Source organism: Triticum dicoccoides, chromosome 5A (genome assembly GCF_002162155.2).
Source record: "Triticum dicoccoides isolate Atlit2015 ecotype Zavitan chromosome 5A, WEW_v2.0, whole genome shotgun sequence".
NCBI lineage: Eukaryota > Viridiplantae > Streptophyta > Magnoliopsida > Poales > Poaceae > Triticum > Triticum dicoccoides.
Genome location: NC_041388.1, coordinates 345,732,141 through 345,738,694, shown reverse-complemented (window position 1 = coordinate 345,738,694; position 6,554 = coordinate 345,732,141). Strand labels below are relative to the sequence as shown.

The 6,554-nt window shown below is 40.8% G+C and overlaps 1 long non-coding RNA gene across 3 annotated transcripts; it reads left to right on the top strand.

Moving 5' to 3' along the window:
- The first annotated feature begins 1,568 nt into the window (after positions 1 to 1,568).
- LOC119301435 lies at positions 1,569 to 5,062 on the top strand. Of its 3 annotated transcripts, XR_005147045.1 has the most exons (5): positions 1,569 to 2,192; positions 2,835 to 2,958; positions 3,542 to 3,627; positions 4,117 to 4,242; positions 4,760 to 5,055. It is a non-coding gene; the product is annotated as an uncharacterized LOC119301435 (long non-coding RNA). The 3 variants fall into 3 exon arrangements; XR_005147046.1 differs by lacking the exon at positions 3,542 to 3,627; XR_005147044.1 differs by having other exon boundaries at positions 2,835 to 4,242; positions 4,760 to 5,062.
- The last annotated feature ends 1,492 nt before the right edge of the window (positions 5,063 to 6,554 follow it).

The following is a 6,554-nucleotide window of genomic DNA, read 5'->3' as shown; positions in this document are numbered from 1 at the left end:
TGTGTAGTCATCACCTAGTTCAAGTGATTCATTAGATTTATGACCATGAAAAAGTGCAAGTTTGTGAATTCTAATTGTTTCCGTGATGATGCTATGCTACTAATGGTTCCAACATCACCCTTGGCACGCATAAGGTCACGGACGTCAAATAGACATTCATCAAACTTGGGATCACTGGGCTTCATCTTGTGAAAAGCAATGGACTTTTGAAGAATTTCATTTAGATTTTTCAAAGAATAATTTGGAAAGTGTTCCTCAAGATAATTACATATAGTCTATATGCATTCAAAGTTTTGCAAGCAAACAAGCACATTTCTAGGCAATCCTCTAATGATAAGATTAACCGTTCAAAGATTGTGAACCATGTCAAGATACTCGTCAGGGGTAGCATACAAAGGATCAATGGGAGGCACAAAAGGGCTGAGAATATACTTGCTCAAATTATATTCATTGAAGATCTCAAGCATTTCATTTTTCCAAGAACCATAAAACTCCACATCAAGAATAGGCAGTCTATGTCTAATACTCGCGAACGTAGACTCGTCCATCTTCCTCCAATGGTGATAAAACCAAAGAAATGGAGATCAATGCTCTGATACCAATTGAAAGGATCGAGAAGAGGGTGTAGATGGGGTGATTTTAGTTTCTTCAAGTTAAAGTGGAGTTTAGCACATGTTAATGGGCACACCATACATTTTACACAAGCATAGCAAGAGTAAAAGTGGCAGTTTTTAGTTTCTTCAAGTTAAGGTTGAGTTTGGCACATGTTAACGGGCACACAATATATTTTACACAAGCATAGCAAGAGTATGATCAGCCGAAAGAGTAAACCATGCAAGTGCAATAATGTAAAGGGATGGGATTGGAGTGTGCAAACACAATGGAGACGCGGAGAATTTTTGGCGTGGTTCCGATGGGTTGTGCTATCGTACATCCACGTTGATGGAGACTTCAACCCATGAAGGGTAACGATTGCATGAGTCCACAAAGGGCTCAACCCGTGAAGGGTCCATGAAGAAGCAACCTTGTCATGGCCATCACCCACAAAGGACTTGCCTCACTCGGGTAGATCTTCACGAAGTAGGCAATCTCCTTGCCCTTACAAACTTCTTGGTTCAACTCCACATCTTGTTGAAGGCTCCCAAGCAACACCTAACCAATCTAGGAGACACCACTCTCCAAAAGATAATAGACGATGTCACTACACCTCAACACTTAATTGGGGGCAATTAACTGCCGGGAGAAATACCTGAATAAGGGCAAAAGATCTGCCGGGAAGCTTGTTACTGCCGGTAGAACTACTTCATGGTAGAAAAACTGCCGGTAGAACTTGTATAACAAGGACACATTAACTGCCAGCAACCACATCCACCAAAGAGGGCACGTTATCTGCCGGGAGAACAAAGCACGTACCATTTTCTGCCGGGACCTGTCTTTGGCGCGAGACTGAAATAGTTTTGAGCCAAAGCGCGCCCTATCCAAGGAAAGCCCGCGAGATGCGAAATTTTTGGCACCCAACAAAGTACAGAAGGGATCCCAATCTCCCAAATCACCGTCTCCTCCAAGTGGATACCCAAATTGACTCGGCGTGCCCTCGCCGCCGCCGCCCCTGCCCCCAATCAGAGATACCCGCGCCGCCACCGCCCCCAACCATAGATGCCCGCGCCACCACCGCCCCCAACCATAGATGCCCGCGCCGCCGCCGCCCCCAATCGGAGATGCCCTCGCCGCCACCGCCACCCCTGTCTATGTTCTCAACCACCCCGACCACTACTTCCGTCGTCCCCAACACCCTATTGCAGCACCGCCTATCACCCAACTAATACAGATCTAAGCCGCAGGCACTCCAACGCCGACCACCGTTCTCCGCCCAACGCTCCATTGGCACCACCCTACTCCGTGAGCCCCCTCCTCCAAGCAGAACTTGACAAACGAGCACCAAGCAGGGCCACCTCCTCTACGTCCTCTACCCAAGCAGCGGAGTGTTCGTCTCCTCCAGCGAGCAGCTCTGCCTCCTCAACATCCTAAATCTAGGCAGCGCTGCCTCCTCTACTTTCCTACCCCAACCGAGAGCATTTGGTAGGTGAGATTTGTTTGCTAACTTCTATTATTATTCAGTGTAGCAGTTTTAGTCAGAGATGCAGTGTATTGACATGAAGCTTCGATTGGCGGAAAGCTGGCCAAATTTTCTGGTATATTATCTGTATTCTTTGGTAATCTGCTTCTCATAACTTGACCCAGTTCTCATTGATTGTCTGGTTTCCAGTGTGGTCTTTTACTTGCTCTGTTCATGTGTTTGCAAGACGTTTAAACTGTTGGGCGTTATAACATGTCTGTTCTTTCTTGCAATTGTCATTGCATCGCTATAGGCGGCAATTTAGGTTGTTTTTTGTCTGGAAAACTGCAGAATATGTTCGGTAAGTAAAAATCCAAATGCCCTTAAAACTGGCCAGATTCGGAGATCTTTTTACATGTTCATGGATTACTGGTTTATGAATTTTCTGTATACAACCAAATTTTATGGTCCATGTATCCAGTATGTTAGACTTCCATCCTGAATTTTTGTTTGTTAGGTTTACCCTGAACTTGTTTATGATGTTAGGGTGCATCATTATCTTGCTACTGTTAGTGGTCTACTGTGCATTTTTTACGTGATGTGCAACTTTTATACAGTATTTTCCATTATATAGCATTCTGCCTCTGTAAGAGTATAAGTAAATGCTCCTAACCTTATTCATGGAACTTTGTGTAACTATAGCACCTTTTCTGTTTTCCTCTAAAATAGATGTATATTTCAAGGAAGCAGATTCATAACTAAAATTGTGGTATTACAGGAAAAATCAGTTCTTGCAAAACATCAACAGGAGACAGGCACACTGATTGTTTAGGGCGGATGCTCTTAGGTACCAGGAGTATGTTGTTACCTATGAAGCAAGGATGCTGACTGCATGCTCGTTGGTGGGTTCCTAAATTTTGTGGGTTGTGATATCCATGCACCTAAACATATGATGTTTTATTGTGGCATTCTTCTCTTACATGCAGTACTTTTGCCCACTCGGGCAATATCCCTTTTGCTATTCTCTATTGATGTAACTTTGGTTAGAGAACTTGGGAGATCTTGATAGAACTTGTACCACAAGTGGATCACCCTTTACACCAGCCTTTTAGAGTTGATGAGCTTCATAGAATTTGTAATATGGTAGCTCAGACTTCTACACAAGTGGTTTACCCTTTTCACCAGCCTTTCAGAGTTGATTTTTGCAGTAGTTTTCAAAACATACTCTGCAAGTTGATGCCCCCATGTGTAAAAATTGCTATTTGGGTAATCAAGTCTTCCAAGTTCTCCATGAAGCCAAGCTTGCTCTTCCTTTTCTTTCTAAAATACCCAATGTACATACACTGTTTCTGTATTTTTTCACTCGCCTTTATCTATGTATCCTCCTATAATTTGTATGCTATTGGCCTTTTCCTATACGCAGTTGAATGAGTCATCACGTACTCTTTAGCTATTAAGGTATACCTGTCCATGCATCATTTACAGCTTGTTTACCACTATATGTCGGAAACTGAGAATCATGAGGCTCTGATGCTGCTGGAGTGGGGATTTATGTTCAAACACACTAGTATGTATGTAATACTAATACTTCACATTGTTGTTTATGAAGTTTTTATAAAAAAATATTCGCATGGAATCCGATGCTCCCTCCATTGTCATGGTTTTATATTTAGTTTCATTGTTTGTTGGCATTCCTTATTAATAAGCTAGTCCTTGTTGTAATTTCATGTATATTAAATTGAGTGCTTAAATTGTCCGTTGTTTCTCGGTAACCTATGAAATAGAGCAGACTTACAATATGAATAGTAGGCTTTCAGTTCCACGTGCAAATACAATTGGTGATTAACAAAAGTTCAAAGAAAGAATGCAAATCAATTATTGATATTTGCTCAAAGTCATTAAAAATCTGGGAGTTTCCAGGGAACACATATGGAACTGGGATATGAGGGTTTCTACAAGTTTTGGGCTTCATATTCCAACAAGTTCCAGTCAAAGCCAATTTCATGTTTCTGTTTTTTGTCAGCAGCTTGCTAATAATGCACATTTCTCTAAATTGCCAGTTACCTTTGAGTTGATACATTTTACTATCTCGAGATTCTTGTGGCATTCCTGAACAATTTCCGTTGATCCAAATTCTCATCCCTCATGTTATGGGCCTCAAAGAGCGGCTGGAAGACTCATTTAAGGTATGTAACATCTTGAACATATTCTGCATTAATGATCTATCAATGTATTTGTTTTGTGTCAAGATCCACCATGCCAAATATTTGGTCATGTACAAAATTTTGCCTTGGCTTGGGTGGTTACAATATTTTTTTCTGTACAATCCTCTGGGTTTTCAATTTTGTTTTGTGGATTATTTCTTTTGTACTAGGTTTTGACTCTTCCATATCAGATCTGAAAGTTTATTCATGAAATTAGTGCAATCTATTTTCTTTGGTGCACTTGGACAAGCAAGCAACAATGTTACACATTCTTGTTTTGCCATATTTGCCAATAGAAGATTTTTGCATGTGAAGCGCAAATAATTTCTGCTTGATCTAATTATGTATGTAATAATCACTGCTTGTTGTTGTGATGAAGTGTTGCACATTTAGAAGAGTTTTATGCTGACAAGTTAAACTGCAGCACATCCAAATCTCTAATGTGTTGATTTATAATCTGAAACAATAGCACCATTTTTGAGTTTCTGATTTGATGCAGGTTTCTCAAAGATACACAAGTTGATGGAGGTTTGGAATATCGAGAACTTGCTGGAGGTTTTGAAGGTCTTCAAGTTGCTGGAGTGATTATATAATATGCCTTGTTTGTTGAACCTCCAGATATTGGCAAGTTTTACACTGCTCATTTTGGTGGTCGTTTCAGCACACGAGCCATTGTATGCCTATTTTGGTTGTGTGGCACGATTTCTTTACCTTAAACATATGTACTTTGCCTTTTGAGGCACAATGTCATTATATATGTACGGTTCATGCATGCGTTAAAAGCATATGGTTTTGGTCTGTTTCTGTTATTGAATGAGGCCTTACATGTGATTTAATTGAACTGTATGTATAAGTTGTGTGATCTGTCATGACAGTTTTAACATAATGGTTGGATATTTAATCAGGATATATATTGTGCCCAGAATAGTTTAGATTGCTTGTTAGAAAACATGTCATGGCATATTACCTGCCGGCTAAATGCACTTGTGCAGGCAGTGAAACTACCGGTAAATTACAATTGCTATGCCATGATGTGTCTGCCGGGAGAAAATCAACTGCCGGCAGAAAAAATGGCCAGGGCAGAAAAATTGTCGGGGATTGTTTATCTACCGGGACAACTAATCTCCGGTAGCCGTTGATGTGGCTGTTCTATCTGCCGGGAAAATCTCTCTCCTGGCAGTTTATCTGCCCTCTTAATTGTGTTCTCCCGGCAGATTTTATGCCATTGCATTGGTGTTGTGGTGTAGTGTGTGTTGATCACGAAATCCTTGCTCTTGTGCTTCAAATGATAGTCTCCCCAACACTCTGAAGGAAATATGCCCTAGAGGCAATAATAAAGTTATTATTTATTTCCTTATATCATGATAAATGTTTATTATTCATGCTAGAATTGTATTAACTGGAAACTTAGTACATGTGTCAATACATAGACAAACAGAGTGTCACTAGTATGCCTCTACTTGACTAGCTCATTAATAAAAGATGGTTAAGTTTCCTAACCATAGACATGAGTTGTCATTTGATTAACGAGATCACATCATTAGGACAATGATGTGATTGACTTGACCCATTCCATTAGCTTAGCACTTGATCGTTTAGTTTACTGCTATTGCTTTCTTCATGACTTGTACATGTTCCTATGACTATGAGGTTATGCAACTCCCGATTACCGGAGGAACACTTTGTGTGCTACCAAACGTCACAACATAACTGGGTGATTATAAAGGTGCTCTTCAGGTGTCTCTGATGGTACTTGTTGAGTTGGAATAGATCAAGATTAGGATTTTTCACTCCGATTGTCGGAGAGGTATCTCTGGGCCCACTCGGTAATGCACATCACTATAAGCCTTGCAAGCATTGTAACTAATGAGTTAGTTGCGAGATAATGTATTATGGAACGAGTAAAGAGACTTGCCGGTAACGAGATTGAACTAGGTATTGAGATACCGACGATCGAATCTCGGGCAAGTAACATACCGATGACAAAGGGAACAACGTATGTTGTTATGCGGTTTGACCGATAAAGATCTTCGTAGAATATGTGGGAGCCAATATGAGCATCTAGGTTCTGCTATTGGTTATTGACCAAAGACGTGTCTCAGTCATGTCTACATAGTTCTCGAACCCGTAGGGTCCGCACGCTTAAAGTTCGGTGATGATCAGTATTATGAGTTTTTTTTATGTACCGAAGGTAGTTCGGAGTCCCGGATATGATCACAGACATAACGTGGAGTCCCAAAATGGTCGAGACATAAAGATCGATATATTGGACGACTATATTCGGACACCAGAAG